Below are 22,796 nucleotides of genomic sequence, written 5' to 3' on the forward strand. Positions count from 1 at the left end.
TGTCAATTAATATATATAATTATTTTTAATTAATTTCGAATTTAATTAAATTATTTTTTATCATCTTTTCAGATGAAGTTTGAAGTCAATGAAAAAATGCAGAGAGCACAGCACCCCTCTGAAGAGATGTCTCCCAACAGTCACATCTCATTCTCATACATGTTGTGAACAGACATAATCTCATTATATATACAGCCATCTGCATGGCATTTAGAACACAGAAAATCAACATTCTTCTTCTACAATCACAAATATCCTTTATGAGAGAACCACACAGAAATTCACCAGAAGTTAAATTTTCAGGTACTGGAATTCTGACTTAATCGTTGAATCCTGGTGAAGCAAACGTCCGTAGAACTACAAGCATTGAGTAAGGATGAAATTTCTATTTCAAGGACATTGCGGTACACAAGCCTCGATCTTCAATATTTCTATTTAATATTATTTCATTATTCATACACTGTTAATTAGTTGTTTTCATTTATTATTTGTTAGCATATATAAATTTATCACAGATTGTTGACATATATCCAACATACGATTGTAAGACTCTATTTAGGGTCTCCATTGAAGATGCTTAGTGGGTTTAATTTTTGTAGTGCTAGAGCCTAGAGAGATGGTTATATGCTAGAAGCCAATTTATGTATGTATATATAGTCCCCTTATATAATGCCTCACCCCGAAATATTTATTTTCGGGAAAGAGTATCGGTGATAGGGCCCAAACTAAATTATTGTTTAGTTCACTACCAACAACCACGATTCTTTAATTAAATTTCTAGATTCCACCCACAATCTATAACCATAATTCACTTTTCAACACATACTATTATATTTTTGTTTTATTATTAATTCCTTCTCTTAGATCAAAATTTCAACTAAAGATGTAATTTTGATTAATTTACCTCATTTATTTTATGGTTGCATCTAACTTCACGTTAGACTGCCTACGTACCTTAAACAGGGATCAAGACATTCCTTGTTTGCCAATTCAATTTCAAACCCATTCCGAAAATATTCAATTATCCAAAATATCCAACATTCGTGTTAATACTCGAAACACGTCAATTCGATATCAAAAAGCATAGTTGTAATAAAGAAATTCGCATAAAAACGCGATGTCAGCTTGCCGGCCATGTGCCGCCGCACACGCCGTCGCAGGTTGCAGTCGGGCGCCTCAACTTGTCGAAAAATTTCACTATTTCTAAAAATTCTCAAATTTTACAGAAATATAGAGCAAGTCAACTTTTATACATGGCCCGAAGTCCAATTCGCCCGGAAAACACCTGAATGTAGCCACGAACCGCCGGAACCCTAGAATTTGGGTGGCCTCAATCCGCCACCACCGGTGCTCCGCCGCCCCAACCAACGCTTGGGCTTTGTTTTTGGGTTCAAGGAGAGTCTAATGGTGGTGGTAATTCAATCAAAGCTTTTCAAATTTGGTAAATCTCGGCCAAGAGTCTTTGCGGCACCCACAGTTCCCGTCGGGGTATTTTACCCAAATCCAAGGCCAATTTCCATGAATTTTTTTTGTTGTAAATGAGAGAAGGAATGTTGGGAACCCATTTCTAAGTGATAATTCGGGGTAAGTCGTTTGAATTCGGCCGGAAAAATGCATAGGAAACCATGGTTTTCGTTGGTCTAGTCATGAAAAGGGGAAACGGGTTGAGAGACCCGGTTGTCTACCTCTCTCTCTCTCCCCTTTTCCTCTTGCTCTCCTCTTCTCATTGGTCCCCCCAACCCTCCTTTCTTCCCTTCTTTTCTTCCCCTGGCAAATTTCCACTAAAACAGAATCTAGAGCCTTCCATATTCATGGCAAAATAACTATTTTGCCCCTACTTTCGTTCGTTTATATTTCATTCTTTATAACACCGTTTCACGAACAGTTTTCGCCTACGCAGTCGTAGGGTCGTCCTTTATCCAAATATGTCAAGAAATCTGATAAAAATATATGAGGATAAAATATGTCCTCGCATAATTACGTTAAACCAAATAGGGCATTTTCGTCTTTTTCACTTAACGATAAATTTTTCAACATAATTTATAATAATTTCCATAACAAAACCATAAAAGTTCTCAATTCAATTTTCCATACCCATAAATTGATTTAATTCCGATTTTTCTCCACATATTCATATATTAAATTTTTAGGGTATTACACCTTATGTTGAGGGATTTTTCAAATAAGCTTGCTCGAGGATACTTGTAGTGCGAATTTCATAACACCTTTCAACAATGCGAACAATTTATATTTTATTTCATCATTCATGTATCATCCTTACAAAAGATTAAAAAAATCCAAAATCATTAGAATATCCAAATGTGAAAAAAAAAAAAAAATACAATTCTTGAAAAAAACACTAAAATGATTGCCTTCTAATTAAGTGGTAAAATGATTTTGAATTTTGTTTAATTTTTGCAATGGTAATCTACGAATTAAAATATGAATAGTAAATGATCGGATCTGTTGGATGCACGCCTTAAAAGCAATCAATATTAGTGAATTGGTTCAGGTGATAGAGTGATTAGTCCACTAATTAATTGCAAGGGCAAGATCACTACAGTAGAATTACTAAAATTATATATATACTTAAACTCAAACTTACAAGTTAATTCGTATTATGTCCTTGCATACTCAAAACACTGTTACTTGTACAGTGTTTTTCTCTTATTTTTTGTTATTTCATGTATGCCCGTGTTGTCCACGCGTTGAATCCGTTGATGGTGGATGCCTCTCCAACTCTGCAGTCCTGCGTGCGTTCAAATAGGTCTCCTCTAAAATTGCTACCACGTTTTAAGAGAGATGGCGTGGTGCTGCCACTTTCTAAAACTAAAAGAGATTGATATCTGAAAGGGATGAATCCCTTCTTTTTCCATTGCTCTCAACCTCCAACTGCAGAAGGAGCTCAGGCTCCTCCTTACCGACCCTCTTTCTCTCTCGGGCTCATCCCATTTTGATTCCCCTCAATCCCATTGCCAATGGCGTCCAAGTCCAAAATCCTCTTCATCGGCGGCACCAGAAAGTTCATCGTCGAGGCCAGCGCTAAGGCCGACCACCTACCTACTTTCTGGTCTGAGAAATTACCCTTTCCAACCCGGCAAAGTCCAAAGTCCTCGAGAACTTCAAGGATCTGGGCGACAATTTTATCCTGGTTTGTAAAATTCCCAGCATTTTGTAGCTTTTTAATCCGATTAGCAAATTGGGTTTTGCTTGATTTGTATTTTTTTTATATAATTTACAGGGTGATGGTACGATCACGAGGGCTTGGTGAAGGCGATCAAGCAATATATTTAACACTAGGAGCTAAAATCTTTGCACTGCCTTATAATTACTTTTCTGTGAATTGTCCTTACTTTAAGTTTTTCATATTTCATAATCTTCTTTGCACAAAATCGCTGGTTAATTCCTGATTTCATGCATATATATGTTACCATTTCCATAATCATTTAATATTTCCTGTTAGATAGAACCTCATTACATATTTCTCGAAGTTTTACTCAACACCAACTCTAATAAATTTGTCATGTTTCACTAATTTAGCCATTTGGTCAATACTACTCTAATCTTTTAGATGAGTCACTAAATTTCATTTTTTTGGTACATTTTAAACTTGACTTGAAAAAATATGTCTACCAACAAAACAATGCTAATACTTTTTATTTTAGGGTAAATTACACACAAAAGTACCTCAACTATGGATCGAACCACAATCTCATACCTCATGTTTTAAACATTGCAATGTCATACCTCAACTTATGAATTCATTGCAATGTCGAACCTCCGTTAATTTGTTTGTCAATTTTGACTATTAAATGATGACGTGGCAGGAACAGAACCCACTCCTTTGACAATTGGAATAAAAATTATTAATTTTTTATTTACAATTAAAATCAATTAAAAAAATAACTCTCTCAGCCACAACCCTCCCTCCCCGTTCATCCCCAATCCTCCGTTACCCCCCTCCCACATTTTCCAAGCAACCAAACAAACCAAAGCATATAATTTTTTTAAGAAAAAAAAAATTCAAAACCCAAGTCGAAAAATCACAAGAGAGTGCATGCTCGATTTTTGACCCCAAAACCGTGCATTGAATGTGGATCTAGCAATTACAAGCAGGCCGCAATTCCCAAATCTCACAAATCGAAATTTACAAACCCTTATAATCCCAATAGATTTACAAGTTCCCGGAGTGGGATTCGAATCCCACAAAACTTTCATAGCCATTGGACCAAAACACTAGACTATTTCTCTATCGGAGAAAATTAAGATTTAATTTTTAATTTAAACCCATGATGTTATGGGTAAAATGATTTCTTGCATCAGTGGAGAATACATGCAGATGAAGGAGAGAAGGAAATAGAGAAGACGCGCAGACTACCTCACCGAAAAGATCTCATCCCCTGACGTTATCGAGTTCCTCCTCCCTCCCCAGAACGACGCCTTCCACTACTCCAAAATCCCTAGCGCCCTTGATTCCACTAGCAACGACAACCACATCAACAACGGCGATGGTGATTATGTCGCTTCAGATTCTCACGACACACTTGAGAGCTCCAATGCCGATCTTTAGAACCTTGACGACGGATAGACGAGGATTAGGAAAGTCTCGATCATCGCCAGCAGAAAGCTCATATGGTAGCTGGATATCGAGTTCAGGTGGCTTCCATGATAGAGGACTCACTGTAGACAGCCATCAAGAAGCGACAGGAGAGACACGAGGAGAGATAGTGTTTTTAATAATTTTAATTTTTTCAGATAAAAAATTCTTCACTTAATTAATTTTTAAATAATGAGTGGGTCCCATTATTGCTAAGTCATCATTTAACCGTCAAACTGATAGAAAATTTAATGAAGGTCTGAAATTGTAACGAATTCATAAGTTGAGGTATGACATTGTAGTGTTTAAAACATGATGTATGAGATTATGGTTTGACTCATAGTTGAGGTAGTTTTGTGTAATTTACCCTACTTTTTATGCAATTTCATGATTAAATGCAGGAAAATACGATCAAGGATTTACAACGATTTCACCATGAGAAGCAAATACTTCTTCATTTTATGCTTGCCACAGGGTTGACAAACAAGTTCAACAATTTAACCTCAATTTGTTTCTTAAATTTCATTTTTGTTATTAACAACATAACCTTATTTTAGATATTCCCATCTTTTATGTATATACTGTCACATCCCAGACTCCAACCTCTCGGATATTGTCCACTTTGGCATTCTGGGCCTGGACTATGTCGTAGCCACCCAGCTACCGCACGGTTTTGTTCTTGTGGACCGTAGTCCACAAAAGGCCTCTCTGAAGTTAAAGCTTTGGGCATGGATATATAAGGCCCAAAGACCACGCCCTCACGGGCGATGTGGGATACTACAATCCACCCCCCTTAGGGAGCCCGACGTCCTCGTCGGCACACCACGACCGTGAGTCTGGCTCTGATACCAAATTGTCACATCCCGGTCTCCCGCCTTGAGGATATTGTCCGCTTTGGCATTCCTGGCCTGGACTAGGTCGCAGACACCAGGCTACCGCACGGTTTTGTTTTTGCAGGCCGCAGCCCCAAAAGGCCTCCTCAAAGGGTACCACCAGGCATGTACATATAAGGCCCAAAGACCACGCCCTCACGGGCGATGTGGGATACTACATGTACTGTTCGTTTAAGGCAAATTTAACAGATGCTTTACTAGAGATATCAAAGTTTTACTAAAAATATCATTAGCTTTTATCTTTTTCAATTTAAGACAATAATTTTGAATCACACATGATAATTAGCCTGCAAACATGCATCTCTTTGTGACAAAATGTCAATCTACAACATCTTCTATGCTTTTGGTAAAGCAAGTACCTGAGAGTTGACAATTTTATTCTCATTAGTTTTGTTTTGGGTTCGTTATTATTCGATTCTAACAAATGCGTTTTTGTTGTTTGTGGATCGTGTGTTCAATCAATATTTTGCAAATTCTACAATTTTATACCTTCTCACTAAAGACATTATTCACGCTGCAACTAAACGATTCAATGATATCAGGAAAAATTAGGACTTTATCAGCATTGTTTTTTTTTCTTTCACATCATCTGTTGGAAATTTTGTCACCAAGGGATTGAAAAAAAAAAAAAGTATGCGCCTTTACTCAAACAATTTATTTCATGTTCTAATTCAGAATTATAGATCATGGTATTGTCTACCAATATAAAAAGAAAGATTGTGAAATCATGGGATATTATGAAAAGCATGATGTTTTCCAAAATTATTTGGTTGGCAATCTTACTCAGTGATTCGAATCGAAGGACTCCAATTGCTATTTATCTTACTATTAATAACGGGGAACCCATGAAAAACATGACGGCTTCTTTTAGGACACCCTTTGTAACATCCCACATCGTTCAAGGGAGTTGGATCCTGTAAGCCTTATATGTATATTCTCATCTCTACCTAGTACGAGGCATTTTAAGAGCTCACTGGCTTCGGGTTCCATCGGAACTCCGAAGTTAAGCAAGTTTAGGCTAGAACAATCTCAGGATGGGTGACCCACTAGGAAGTTTTCACTCATGTGAGTTCCCAAAAACAAAACCGTGAGGGCGTGGTCGAGGCCCAAAGCGGACAATATCATGCTACGGTAGAGTCGAGCCCAGACTGTGGTAGGGGTCCGGACAGGGATGTGACACCCCCCCTCCCCATTCAAAACAAAAAAAATGCCAAAATCAGGTGGCTTGAGAATAAGTGTTTTTTAGATAGAATATTGCAATTGAATCATCAATTAAGTTACAACTTAACACAAATGTGTAGAAAGGTTAATAACAAAAGTTCAAGAAATAAGTACTATTTGTCTTAATAGTAGTTATATGCATGGTGTGTGGTGTTGTAAAATAAATATTATGTGTGTTGATTTTTTAAAGAGATAAGTACACTTATATATAATAGCTTTTTATTAAAACGAATTATATGCATGATATCTTTTTTATTGTAAATGACTATATTCTTTGTCACACATTATTGTGCAACAATCTGCGTGACAGATAGGTCAACTAATCTTTCTACCCATTATCATTTTTTTTTTTACTTACTAATTCACATGCAGCATATGAAAAAAATTATAACTATTTTTACAAGATTCTTTATTTGGTTGATCTAATTTGTAGCAGAGAACCAAAAAAAAAAAAAAAAAAAAAAGGTTATTCTCAAGTTGAAGATCATTTGATACAAGAATGCATTCCATGCTTGGTAAGAAAGATGAATATATAGCTTTTATGTTCATAAAATAAACACATGCCATTGATTTTGTTATTTGAATAATGATTGTGACACATTATATCATTATCTTCATTTCCCCAACATTAGTATAGATTCATTTCGGATCCTATATCTGGTGTTTAATTTGGTTTTGCTTTCAGACTCAGGAGACTATTTTTTTCCAGATTTCCCCATCTGCAACATAGCCAGGAATTGTGAGTTAACATTGGATGGAATGTTAATCACTTTTTCTTTTCTTTATTGGATATTGTTTTGTAGCTTGATGCCTTGGATATCATTGAAAATAGGATATCAGGTCTATACATATGATGGGGTTCAGAACTTCCCACATCTTCTGAAAGTTTAGGTCCAACCAAGCGAACTTTCATGATTTCCATTCTGAGTACTTTCCATTGTATGACAATTACAAATAGGTTCCAAAATCTAACATGAATTTCTTTTTACGTCAGGGTATTTAGGAATTCAATGTGCTTTGTATGTGTTCTTCTTCATTATCATGATGTGAAAATATGAGTTGTAATAAGACTATGTTGTATAAAGTTTGCTAGATATTTGTATAATAACCAGTTCATAATGTGGATGGGAAAACTTGGATGATACTGAACCTAGCTACTTTGCATTATTTTGTTCAAATGGTATGTGTGCCCAAATGCATTTAAGATTTCCTACATTTCCTCAGGCATTTATATTTAGTAAACCCCTAATACACTTCGGATGAATTTTAGATTTTGATATTGATGTACATAGATTTTAATATATTTCACATGTTTAATACAATTTTAAAACCCACAGTATCAGGCGGGTTCAATTGTTAGTGTAATCTAGATAGTAAGTCCATGGATGACTTTTACATACATGTGACTTGAGGTAACTTTAGGATGGTAGTCTTTTCAAGAATATAGGTTAAAGAGACCCTCATATGTGTGATCCTAACATTGTTCCTGGTCAATGGATTATCTGAGTGGATATCTTATAATTCAGTAAGACTGATACACATTATGTATACACAAGGTTAAGAAAACAAGGTGTATAGCCAATCTCAGACCATTAGCAAGATCGGGTTAGGACAAGTGTGTGAGTGCTTAAATGGATATTCAAGTTCACTAAACGCAATCGGTCCAAAGTTGTTGCATGGAGTCTTAAATGTCAAGCAAGTAATTCTGAATTGCAATTATGCAGAATAATCCTTAGACTTGAGCCATCATAGTTATAACATGGTTAGGCTGGTGATTTTGTTAATGTATCATACCCAATGGTTAGAAGATGTTACGTCCACGCCATTTCCTTGCCATTTCACTAAACGAAAGTTGAATACTCTATGATATGATCAAATAATTCTCGGCCAAGGTACTACGCATGATCGAGAAAAGATTCTTCATAGCCTAGAGGTAGTATCATGTATTTATAAAAGGATCACATTTGGGTTTGACATACGCTATCCAAACCCTAATGATGTGATTGAGAGTATTGTATAGAGAGAGATCGTACTGCATTGTAAGGTGCAATTGAATAGGTTCTCCTCATACATAAGGTATCAATTTAGTGACTATGATGTACGACTAGATGTCACTCATAGTCAATGAAGCCTTGAAAAGTTGAATAAGCTCTTCACAATAAGGTGGATTAAAAGGTTGGTTTTTCAATCCGTCAAAATGATTTAAAGGGTTTGCATCGTCTCACTGTCTTGTCAATTAGAACCTAATGATCGTACACCCTATTCTTTGTATGAGATGACTAACAAAGTGTTGGAATGATTAATGTGATTACTCGTTATGAAAAAAAATGAAATGGTAAAATAACTAATGAAAACATTTAATTAATTATCATAGTGATTTCAAGTCCAGTTTGGGTTTCGATATAATCTCGGGTTGATATGGGCTCATTGGGCACTAGCCCACTTGGACTCCATTAAGCCATTTGGTGACTTAAGCTAAGAGAAGGCACAAAAAGTCCAAGGAAACTCCATGGCTGATTTTACCTAAGGTGACTGGGAGTTATATTTTTGTTATTTTTATTTCAAAATTCAAATGGAAATGCATGTCCACTTGCCTATGTGGAAATGTGATAATGGTGGCACTAAGAAGAGAAAGGTGAGAGATTTTTTAAGAAGCTAACTTTCACCTCTCAACAAGTCATTCAAAACACTCAAGGTTGACTCATCCATTGCATGCAATGCTCTCTAGTGCTCTCTCTCTCTCTCTCTCTCTCTCTCTCTCTCTCTCTCTCTCTCTCTCTCTCTCTCTCTCTCTCTTGCATGAATTTCTCTAGTTGTTGAGGAAGAAGAAAGAAAAAAGAGAGGTATCTAAAGTATAAGAAAGATTACTCATCCTTTAGTACTCCTCATAGAGAGCAAAAGTAAGGTAGTATAGTTACCTTAGAGAGAAACCAAACATTCATCCACCACCTCCAAAATCGTGCACCATCACCACCATTTTTGGTGTGTGCAACCCCTTCCTCATCATAGAATAAGTGTGTACTAACCTCTCACACTTATTCTAGACCAAAAACTCATTGTTTCAAAGAAGATGTTGAAAGTTAGAAGACTCTAGCTTTTGAGTCTAAGAGGAGAAGCTATACAAAGTGGATCAATTTGAGAAGGCTTGGCGAAGAAGCATCTTCAGATTCAAAGCTTGCTCTGTATGTATGAACACCAAACCTTGTCTTTATTCTTGAAAGCAAATGAGTAGATCAACCACTGAGGTCAAAAATCTTGAAGGGAATTTGTATCACAACTAGTTTTGTTGTTTTCGCTCTTAATTTATGCTTGTACGTCTATTATCTTTCTTATTATATACATGTATGGTTAATTAGTTTGCAAAATTTAACTCATACAAACCCTTTTATGATCATCAAAATTCATTGTAGATTGGGCCGACAAGGTGTCCTTTAGATAAGCTTATTTGAGAGATCCCTCAATAGAAATGGACTATATATTATATACCCCGAGCTACCCATTTCCAAATTAACAAAAAGAACAATACTGACATTCCTCTCCTAGGAAAATGAGCTTATTCCCCCGTTTGCAAATAACGTATTTCACTACAAGTTTTTTTTATAATCAAAACCCTTCAATCTCTTAATATTCATTTGAAAACCATCCTTACCAAAAAAAAAACATTCAAATCAGAGATCATTTAGTCATTCAAATGTATCAAAATAAATCAACGGTGTAGGTACCAATTAACATATTCATGATAAACCGTTGATTTATATGATACATTTCGATGACTAAACGATCTCCTATTTGAATGTTTTTTTTTTTTTGTAAGAATGATCTTCAAATGAAGATTAAGAGATTGAATATTTCTGATCATGAAATTCTCATAGTGAAAATAAATTATTTGTAAGTGGAGAAATGAGGTCATCTCCCAAGAAGGGAATGCAAGCATAGTTATAGGAGTTATAAAAAATGAAAAACCAAGGGACTTCATCTTAAATTCTCATAACAAGAAATAATGAAACAAAATTGTAATATTTCTTAAACAAAACTTATAAAATAAAATATTTGGGTTCAAATTTGTAAGCGATAAAATCGTGTTAGACTACAGATCTATGAGTTTGTTATTCGTGGTGTTATACGCTTAAAATCGATATCATATACATATAATCCTCTCATAGGCAGACCAAAGCTCAAAGTTTTGTTTGTTTTTTTTTTCTTTTTTAATACGCATTAATATCAATAATGGTGGAGACTACGATAATAATTATCATCGAAAACATAGTAAAATGATGCGTTAGTCACTTTCAAGAAAATTCCCTTCCACTTTAGTCGGGCTACAACATCTGCCATTTGGAGCCTACCTACCTTTATAAAAAATCACTAACTTTGGACTAAACTTCTTTCCCACTTATTCAAAAGTTACACAATATTAAACAAGCAAGGCTATAAACATCATAAACAACAATTTAGGGTGATGAAACAGCCTTTTATGAGTTCATCATTAGTAGCTTCCATTGAGCACTCACCCATTGACCTAGATAAGATATGTTTCATTGCAAGGTTTAAAGGTAAAATAATTAGTTTATTACTAAAGTCAAATGTGTAACCCCCGTCATAGTTAACCTTTCATCCTCCAACACTTGCAATAAAGTGTTAACAATTGACTTATATGCTTTCACCACTTCATGAAATAACACTATGCTATATGGCCTCCGTCACAACCTTAGTTAGTTGGTCACCTTTCCATGACCAACGCACCCTAGGAGAACCAATCAAAGAGCTACTCAACATTACCCTTTGCAAACTCTGTTTTACCAACACCTAGAAGACTTAAGAAGAAGAAAGAAATAACCTATATTTCTCATTCTTAAGCCCAAATTCTTGACCTCAAAAAGGAATTTACAACAACATCAACTGATTTGTCTTGCCCTACCACTGGTACAACATCAATTGTTTTACAACACTGTTGGAGACACTATTCTTCTCAATTTGGTACAACAATTTGCTTCCTTGGCTTGGACGTCTGACTTCTCATCTATTTCTCGCTTCGCGAGCATTAGTGCTAACTCTACTCAGTCCATCTTCCAACATTTCTAGCCCCAAAATTCTAGAAACCAGTAAGTATTATTTTATGCATAAGTAGAGTAAGACGTACAAAATAAAACAAAGATTTTGTTTTGGTACTACTCGCTTGATTGTAACTCTTCTTGAACACATAATCATATGCGGCATTAGTCACTTCTAAGAAAATACACTAATGCTCTAGACAACCTGCAACAATCTCCATTTGCAGCCTATCAATCTTCTTTAGTTCTTCAATTGAAAAAGCATGGAACATAATGACATCATCTAACTTATTCCAAACTAAAGTGTTCTCTCACATCTTCCATCACTTTTTCATCAACAAAATTGCCCCTTAAACCGTATAGGAGATGCACCGCTTCCAATTTTAAAGTCAAAATAATTATCATATTATTAAAATCAATTGTCTAAACTAGAAAGGTATTGGAGCATTATCACTTTTATAGGTGCAAAACACTTCTTTTTATGAGTGATAATTCCACGTGCACAACATTTACTGAGCGTAATGTTTTCCGGGTCCTTTAATCGTGTTCGTTTAATGTACATCGCGGTCAATTTTCATCATATACTGTTTATATTCAATTTTAAATAAAAAAAATTTACAATGATTTCTAACCGCACGATGTACGATGAATAAACACAATTGGAGGATTCCCGGGATCCTCACAAAGAGGATTCGGAGAGGATCCTCATTTGGGATAGGTCTTTAGCCATTATAGATATAAACTGTTATTTGTTTTAAACATTGTTTTTAAGTGTGATTGTGTAAATCCTATATTAGATTTGATACTAATTATTTTTCCTTATTAGGACTTGTATTCCTTTGAGGAAGAGAATTCTTTTTCCTCTTATTACTACAAATAAACTTATATTCCTTGTAAGAGGAGAATTCTTTTCTTCCTTATTACTATAAATAAAGGTAGCGCGTAAAATGAATAATACATCATCTACATAACTCTACAAACACATCTCACTCCCTACTCTCTCTGCCGTGCACACCCTTTCTCTCTTATCAAATAAAATAAGCCACAATATTATTATTATTATTATTATATTTGTAAGTTCTTTGTTTATGATGAGTATGACATTAGATTGAAATAGGTCTTTATTTGATCAACTAATTTTTGGTCACCACAACATTCTTCTCCAGCCATGGAGGAGATGAGCAGTCGCAGTGCTTGGTTTGCTCTTCTTCTTCCTCCATGCTGCTAATAAGGGGTGTTTCCGATACGACAAGTTTTGGATTATGACGACTTAAGAGTGTCACAGATATTGGGTTCAACTTCAACTAGATGCTAACACAACAAACTCATGAATTAGGAGAAGGAGGGGGTGGGGGGAGCCTTGGATTCCACCATGACACTAGCCCTTCTCTCTTGTGACTAGGAATTAGGGTTTGGGACTAATACTACTACGCAGCTAAGGATTAGAATTATTTTTCTAATGAGTTTGTAATTGTGCAGTTATGGTACTTTTTTATATTATTTTTTCGTGTATGTCTTCTTGATTTATTTTAAGAGCCACATTTGGCTTGTCTTTTTTACGTACGTTTTTTTACTATATTCTTAAAAAAAAAAAGTATTTATAAAAAAAGTAAATATTAAAAATATGAGTAATTCTCAATTTACTATCATAAAGTATCTTGGTTTTCAGACTTTCATACATTAAGTTTTTTTTTATCCTAGTCTCATACTTAAAAGTTACATTTTTCTTCCAAATTCATACTCCGTTAGGTTGACCATTAGTACTCCGTTAAAACGTAACGTGGCTCATATGTGGACAATAATTGTATATCCACGCATTACTGTGGCTCCACGTGGATAATTAAAAATAAAATAAAAAAGCTTTGCAAATTAAAAATTAAAAAAATTTCAAAACGTATTTTTTTCTTCCTATCATCTTCCTCCCAAAAGAAGAAGTTCGATCCCAAGAACCCCAAAACTCAGAACCCTACAACCAAAATTTCATGATGTGGATCTTGGCAACAACATCACGTAATACCCTGAGCTCGACTCGGTCATTGAAGGAAGCGTCTCGAACTAAATCGACGGTGTCGGCTTGGAGCACATTGACTCAATAAACGGCGATGGTGGCAACGACTTGGCAGACAATGTGGGCATCCTGGTAGAAGTCGGGGATGAAGGCATTGCCCAATGGGATCCTGCGGTACATGACAATGAACCTGGACTCGCTGTACTTGTTCCCAACTTTGTTTGGGTTATCAACAGAGAAAAGCATGGGAATGTTAAAGGAGAGGAAGACGGAGGTAGGGTTTTGGATGCAGTCGGCGGTCAGGGTGGGTTTGGGGGAATTGATGCCCATGTACTGGATGCCAACTTGCTGGAGACGAACTACGACTTCTTTGGCTTCACGGCGATGACGAGGAGGGTTAGGAAGGACAAGAGTAAGGGTTGGTTTTGTATTGCTATGCTTTGAAAAAAAAAAAAAATGCTTCTGCTGTGCTGTGAGAATAAGCTCATTTTTGCTGCTTCATGTTTTCAGCTTATTTTCACCCAAAACTGTGAAAATAATCTATTTTTAAATATTTACCAAACACTTTTTTGAGCTCAGCTTTTTTTAATACCCAGTTTTTTATAAAAACACGTAAGTACCAAACCAGTACTAAGAAGAGGCGGCAACAGCAGCAACCCTTGAAGGAATTGCTTAATTTATTTTAATTGTTTATCTTTTATTTTTTTAAATTAATTTTAAAATTTTAAAATTGTTTAATTGTCCATGTGGAGCCACAGTGACACGTGGATATACAGTTATTATTCACATGGGAGGCACGCCATGTTTCAACAAAGTTACTAACGATCAACCTAACGGAAGTATGAATTTGAGAAAAAAAACATAACTTTAGACATAAGACTTGGATGAAAAAAAAACTTGAGATATAAAAGTTTGAAAACCACAATATTTTAGGATAATAAAGTGATAATCACCCGAAAATATATATAACAACAACAAAAAAGTATTCGAACATTATCAGTTTTACAGGTGCAAACACTTCTTTTTAAGAATAATATTTCCACGTGCATAACATTTATTAAGTGTAGTGTTGACTGCGTCTCTTTTTGTCATACAAGATTAATTGTTTCCAAACCATTTCTACAATCGGAATGAGACTTGCTCATTGTTTTAATTAACTATGTATCATGGTTGTTGCTATTTTAAATTGGCGTGACTCGAATAAAATAATTGTATTGAGAAAACTCATTATGGCTCCTTATCACAAAACAAACAAGAACTCGCGACCGCTTAAAAACGAATCTTTTAAAATATGAAAACCTACAATTTTAAATAATAAATTTATAATTTAAATGAAAAACTCATACATTTTCTGTTTAAGAGAACAATGATAAAATATTAAGTCATTGGTTTCATCATTTGAATTTTACATACATGAATATGAATTTTTAAGTAATCAAATTATGTCAAAATAAGAAAGGATTTTCAAATTTGATATTAGGTATTGATTTGGAAACATTCTGTCTATGATTTATTGGTTTCAAATATATGACATTTATTGGCCAATGGAAAAAAAAAATCTCCAGACACAAAATTTATTTAGTTTGACCCAATGGTAAAAACATCAAAGTTTTTCCTTACTTTATAATTTACTTAGTTTGACCCAATGAGTTGACAACTTTTAATGCATTTGGTCTAAATTAAAGAGGTGTTAATTTGTCCTAGTATTCTAATCCTCACTTTTATCTCATTCTCAGAGTTATGTGGGGTTCATGAATTTTTGGCATTCGGAGAGACTGCCAGTTTGTCACCAACGTTAAAGTGTCAAATCTGATGTAAAGCAAGATTGGCTTTCAGCCTTGTGAGAAATCCGAAGACAAAACCCTCATATAAAATGACAAACCACTCGCATGGCCACCTCTTCCCCTTTTCTTATCTTCCTCACACTCGTCAATCCCTCACTAGCAAACCCTAACTAACTCTTCAAGACAAAGACAAAACCGATCACTTACAATGAAAAGCCATGCATATATGTTTGTCCAATCTATTTGTTATTGCCATTGTATTGAGATAACTGTATAAAGATTTCTGAGTGCTAGGAAAATTAACCATCTTTCTCTCCTTAGTTTGAGTCCCGCTCCATTTCATCAATTTAGTCATTGAGATCTACACAAAAATTTCAATCTTGTTTAGCCAATTTGAGATGAGGTATAGCAAGATTGGTGAAGCTACCTCACATATATATTTTCTGCTTTTGTCCAAGCTATTCGACCACCCCATCAATGACGATGAAGAAGATGGACAAGATTCTCAGCATCGGCCATCCACCATTTCTTCAATGGTAAGTTTTATGAAACGCTTTTGTTTTTTTTTTCATACCATATTTGCATGTATGTATTTTTTTTTTTTTTTTTTTTTTTTTTTTTTTTGTGCATCTGAATTATATTCATTATTTTTTGTTCAATTGATTTGAATAGGTTCTTGAAGAGATCAAGCAGTTATACAACATAGCTCTGCCAATGATTTTGACTGGCCTCATGGTGTATGCAAAATCAGCGATTTCAATGTTCTTTTTGGGAAAATCGGGAAAAGGGGAATTAGCAGGAGGGAGCCTAGCCATTAGTGTGGCCAACATTAGTGGTTACTCGGTTATTGCCGGCCTCGCTTCAGGCATGGAAGGGATCTCATCACAGGCATTTGGAGCCCAACAATGGCCTCTCATGTCTCACATCCTCCAACGCACTATCACCATCCTCATCCTCACCTCTATCCCCATTTCCATCTTGTGGTTCAATTGTGAGCCGTTACTTATCTTTTCGGGCCAAAACCCAACAATCTCATCCACGGCCACAACCTACCTCACCTTCTCTATCCCAACTTTATTTTTCCAATCTGTCATAAATCCCCTCAGAATCCACCTTAGAACCCAAAGCATCACATTCCCTTTAATGCTTAGTGCTGCAGTGGCCCTTGTGATTCACACCCCTGCCAGCTATACCCTTGCATGGCATTTTGGCTTAGGCATTCAGGGTGTTGCCCTTGCTGAAACCTTAACCGACATGAGCTGTCTCATAACTCTTATTCTATACTTGTGTGTTTCAAATATCAGCACAAACACATGGCAATGGTGGTCCATCCGATGTTGCTTCAATGGCTGGGGCCAAATTATATGTCAAGCAGTCCCAAGTTGTGTTTCTGTGTGCTTAGAGTGGTGGTGGTATGAGATTATGATTATCCTATCAGGGCTTCTCGGTAATGCAGCTGAAGCTATGTCTACCATGGGAATTATAATTCAGGCCACCGCGTTGGTCTACCAATTCCCCTATGCATTAAGTCAAGCTGTTTCGACTCGGGTGGGGAATGAGATAGGCGCCAACTATCCAAAACAAGCTAAGCAATCATCGTTTATTGCATTGTATTTTTCCATTCTCACAGGGCTTATAATATCCACTTTCTTGCTCACAATGCATAATGTTTGGGGGGAAATCTTCACGGCCGATCGAGCGGTTATATCACTGACTGCTTCTGTGTTGCCTGTGGTAGGGTTGTGTGAGCTTGGGAACTGCCCTCAAACCACTGTTTGTGGTGTGTTGAAAGGTAGTGCGAGGCCAATGTTGGGTGTGATTATCAACTTTGGTGCTTTCTATGTTGTTGGGTTACCTATGGCATTTTTAATGGCATTTGTGATGCATTTAGGCTTGTTGGGCCTATGGTTGGGCCTTCTAGCAGCCCAAATGGTTTGCTTTGTTGTGATGGTTATTGTGTTGATCAGGACTGACTGGGTGGCACTAGTGGAGAGATCTAGAGAGCTCACTAGTGCTGGTGTGGAGGAGATTTTAGCGAACGAATTCTACGAGGACTTGGTATATGCTATTATGCTAGTTAATTAGGAAATCAAGATATCTATCGATCGACTTGTCTTTGTCTCTTGTTTTCTTTCTTAATAAAGCTTAACCTTTTTTAAGGTTACGTTTATGTTTAAATAAAATAAATTTTTCTTTATTATATTTGTATATTGTGTGCAAGCAAGTAACAAAAACGAATTGTACAACCTCTCTTGGACCCCATCAAGTTGAAGCTTTTCCGGCCTTCATTTTGGTCTTTCAAAACCTTAACAACTAAAAAGAGAAAATACATGAAGAATTTTCTCCTGTTAGACAATCAGAAAAATTATATCACAACCAAATAGTAATAACAGGTAAACCAACTTTTTAGATCATATTTGCAAATTATGTGATATTTCACCAATAAAAAAATGCATGTTAAACAACACTTAAGTAATAACTGTTAAACAATAATTTAATATTAATCTAGTTAAAGAATATTATTAAAGATATGTGGTTTTTTTATCTATAATTTATAAGTCAAAGTACAAGTGTTAATATAACTGCTAAATAATAATTTAATATTAGTCTTATTTCTAAAAAATAAAAGACTTTCACTTTGTCAGAGAGAGAGAGATAAATGTTTTGGTAGATAAAAGTTATTGTAAAACGTGTAAGGTTCGGTTTGCTTCTCTTTAGAAACTCACTACATGATTGTCGTCATGGGTCAAAATATTGTCTATTAATGTGGGTCCTACAATATGTGAGTCATAAGCGGCATCTTATCCTGTAATGGGTCCCATAAACCTCACCATGCAACCGACGACATAATTTGTTCTACCTTAAATCTCGCGCAAGCTTTTTCAAAACTTGAGTTGCGACAAGGGCAAGCTATTGGCATAATTAAAAATATAACAAAGTGGATGCAAATCTTTGCCATATTCTACCATGAGTAGTATTATTTGTACACCTATTTTTACTTTCTATACACCTTTGTCAATTTTTATCAATTGATCTTTTTCAATTCATTTTATCTGATAGTCGAAAATTGAGAGAAGTGTGAGAGGTAAAAATGAGTCTCTTTTAGATAGTTTTCTAATTGTATTGTAATACTAAAGGGGAATACTTACCTTACTTAAATAAAGACACAATGAGATGAGAAATCAGACATCAGAATTCACTCAATTCTTTCTACTTCTTGCCGCACCCTCTCTTTCAATCTCTCTATAGTTCTTCAATTAAATAGACTTATAACATATTATCAGCACGCTCTTGACACTACGTTAAAAAGAGTTTGTTCATCTTTATTCAGGGAAGTATTGCGTTTCAATCATTGTTATTATGATTAACTTTTTATTTATTATATTAGTATGCTTATATTGATTATACTTGGTTTTTCATATACTGAACGTGATACAACACATCGGACCCGAAATTCCCAATTTTCAATAAGGATCTCCTATAAATTCAAAGGTTTTATTTCGTTTTCAACCAATTAGGTTCTTCCAATACACATACAAGATATTTTATAAACCCTTAGTTGTATGGAGACATTCCCAATGATGCATGAACCCCATGCTATTATTTCATAGTTTTACTATTATATATATATATTGCATATTCTAATAGGGAATTGTTATTAGCACTCAAAAAATCTCATTTGGCACTCCAAACTTTCTATAATTAGAAAGAAAAATACACTTGTAAAGAGTGTCAAATGAGATTTTTGGAGTGCTTATAACAATTCTCATTTCAATATATATATATATATATATATATATATATATATATATATATAAGTATGTTAATGCACACGCAATTAATATTTCATATATTTGATTTTGCAATATGTGTTATATTTTTATGAAATTGTTATGTGGAATTATGTGAGTCAAAGAAACCAAAAGAAAATAGAAGCACAAATTAGGGTTCTAAAAACTCAGGAAAATGAGAAAAACAAAAAAGGGAAATCGTGGTCGAGCCGCAGCCTGAAGTCACACTGCCACGCCGCATCTGAGTCTATGTAGAGTTGAAAGTAAGGATGGGCAAAATACCCATGGGTTTGGGTAACCGCGGTTATCCGCCTATTTAAAGTTTACGATTATGATTATGAGTAACCGTTTAGACGAACAAACGGTTTTGGGTATAACCGTTTATCTGTGAAATTTAAATGAACGGTTATGTGTATTATGCGCGGTTATAACGGGTATCCATCGGTTATGGGTATTACTCGCGGTTATAACAGATATCCATTTACCGATTTAATTTAATATATGTAAAATTAAAAACTCTAAATTTTCAATCTCTCCGCCAGACTCAGAGTCTCAAACGCCTCATCCCCCTCTCATCTCTTCTCCATCTCCGCCCTCTCTCTCATCTCCGCCTCTCATCTATCTCTCCTCGCTGCCTTCCTCCCATTGGCCTTGCCCTAATTTCTGCTGCTCGTCCATGGTCGCCTCCATATCAAATACAAAGAGAGAAAAAGTTGTAGAGAGAGAAGGGATTAACAATTGGAAATTGATTTAATATTTTTTGTGTGGGAATTATGTGCATTATTATTATTATTTTTTAAATTGGAAATTTTAACGTTTTTTTTATTTAAAATTCTGGACTTTGCAGGGAGAAAAATGAAAGAGGAAGCAGCGCAGTGAGCGTTCGTTTTTATAGCGAAGGAGAGAGGGGGATAGTGAGAGAGGAAGGTCGAATAGGAAAGTTCCGGAAAGTACCCGACCCGATTATTTGGAGCCCTACACTGCCATTCCCGATGTTTGCTGGGTGTAACAGAAAAATATCGTTTGTAAACTATTATTTCAATTATTGGAATTGTATGAGGACTTAAATGATTAAAATAAAGAAATTCATGCTAAAATGTACCTATAACGATGTTTAATTGTTAAAAAAATGAAAATTATGACAAAATTTTCTTTTGCAATTTTCAAGTTAAAAAAAAAAACATGTAAACGGGTGAAAAAGGGGTAAATGGGTAAAAAAAGGATAAACGGGTTCAAAAATGGGTAAGTAGGTAAATGATTATGGTTAAATAGGTAAACAATTATGGTTAAATGGGTACACGGTTATGGGTATGGTTAACCTTTTATAAACGGTTATAGGTATGGGTATAACCGTTTATACGGGTATAAATATAAACTGTTATGGGTAAATAACTGCGGTTACCCGCCCGCCATAACTGTTGCCCATCCCCACTCGAAAGCTCTGTCACATGCACAAAACAACGCCATTGGCGTCTGGACCCAAACATCAACCCTCTAACCTGCTGCGTGCAAGACCAGCCCATTTTGGGCCTCCCTTCTCTGCTGGACAGGCCTGTTCAACTGATCCACTCGTTGGGCCCTTTATCTAACCAAGCTTGAAACTTGCTGCTGGCTGTTCCCCTCGGCCCGTGCTCTGCTGCAGCCTGTAAACGCACATTGGGCTTGTTTGTCTCGGCCCATGACACTGCAACAAGCCTGCAGCAGCCCGCCCGAGCCCAACAGCGTGAAGTTTTTGCTACAGAGCCTTGTTTACCATGCAATACATACTTGCTGGGCTGCTACATTTTCTCGGCTTAATATTAATTTTTGGCTTCATAGCTTAGTAGCCGCACCAAATTATGGGCTGTCATTGGCTCAAGCCTAATTAGGCTATATTTTCTTAATCATTTAACCTTAAGTCATCTAAAGTGAATATAACCCAAATATCATTAATTTGTTTTCACGATCGATCCCGTATGATCCCGATCTATAAAATTAATTTAAGTGATCAATAGTCCATTAATTTGACAAAAATCCAAAATGGCTTGCATTCCACTTTTTGGAACTAATGATGCAGTATTATGTCTTTTATGTGAATCGTTGACATCCTTTCATAGCTCCGAAGCTATTCACACTTGGATTCCTAAATCAATATCAAATTCACTACACTTAGATGTATATTGTATTTTGTATTCTTGCAACTACCCCTTTTATGAACTAGAAGTTCATCTAAGCTCGAACCTGTAGTTTCGTATTTAGTGCATTTGAAACTCGAAGTTTTCATAAAACAATACACCTAGGGAAAACCTAAAGTTTTTCATGCAAACTAAACCAAACCATATCTTAGAACCCCGAATGTTCTAACTTTGATGCTTATGGAGGTTTTATTTCCAATAGCATCAACCACAATCTTGTTCCTTCCAACAAATTGTCAAATGATCAAAAGTTCGATTTCTTGAATTAGGAAGCTTTTGACAAAGCACTTTATGTGGGTACAAGATGTGAAGCTCCACTTGACTATGCAAAAGTTGAGAATACATTCGTCAATGAATAGGTATAATTCTAAAGTTTAGTAAATATGCCGTAAGAGGAAAAAGTGAGAGATTAGTTTGCATATGGTACAATATCTTGATGGTTTAAGATGTTGGATTTCTATCAATGCATCTCGCATTCGAAACTCCCCTCCCTACATTATTGTAGTAGTTTCAAATCCTCCCCTTCCCTTAATAATAATAATAATTTAAAAAAAAAAAAATTCATAAGAGGAGGGAGATTCAGCTAAGCTGCACAATGTGCAAACTATAACTAGGAATCGAACTCGACACAATTATTATACATCGGATAATACTTGCATCCCCATGGGCATAAAGCACATATCTCACCCCTTAAAATAACGTATTTTCACCACATAAATTTTATAATCAAAACAGTTCAATTTCTTAATTTTCATTTGAAGATCATCTTTATAAAAAATAAAAAAAAAGTATTCGAACCAGAGATTGTTTATGCATCCAAATGTATGAATGGATGGTGTGAGTACCAAGTAACATATTCATTATGAACCGTCCATCAATGTGATATAATTGGATCACTATCAATCTCCAATTCGAATAATTTTTCTGTAGGGATGATCTTCAAATGAAGATTAAAAAACTAAATTGTTTTGATTATGAAATTTATAGGGCAACATTATTCGTACATAGTGATAAATGTGCATTCTCCATGTGGGATGTAAAGTATTATCCATATATATATATATATATTTATATTTATTTATATGTCTTCGTCATTTGTGTGGATCAAACCTTATGTGAAGTCTAGATTTATTGTTTGGCTTCCCCTGTCAAATGTTGTAAATTGTACCACCATGCACTAGTTAGATTTAGGGTTAAAATGCTACTTTGGGATCTTGCTGCTGGAAATATCATTTCAAGGGCTTAACTTCTTACATCAAAGGTTTGTTCATATATAT

General features: G+C 35.4%; 1 long non-coding RNA gene and 2 pseudogenes across 1 annotated transcript; 2 read left to right on the forward strand and 1 right to left on the reverse strand.

Moving 5' to 3' along the window:
- Positions 1-2,715: 2,715 nt before the first annotated feature.
- On the forward strand, positions 2,716-4,908 carry LOC148690738 (uncharacterized). Its single transcript, XR_015957098.1, has 2 exons — positions 2,716-3,151; positions 3,242-4,908. It is a non-coding gene; the product is annotated as an uncharacterized LOC148690738 (long non-coding RNA).
- Positions 4,909-13,728: 8,820 nt separating this feature from the next.
- Positions 13,729-14,573, reverse strand: LOC148690739 (uncharacterized; annotated as a pseudogene).
- Positions 14,574-15,952: 1,379 nt separating this feature from the next.
- On the forward strand, positions 15,953-17,639 carry LOC137735553 (protein DETOXIFICATION 49 pseudogene; annotated as a pseudogene).
- Positions 17,640-22,796: the final 5,157 nt, after the last annotated feature.

Source organism: Pyrus communis, chromosome 15, assembly GCF_041283825.1.
Source record: "Pyrus communis isolate YQ-2024b chromosome 15, ASM4128382v1, whole genome shotgun sequence".
Classification (NCBI taxonomy): Eukaryota; Viridiplantae; Streptophyta; class Magnoliopsida; order Rosales; family Rosaceae; genus Pyrus; species Pyrus communis.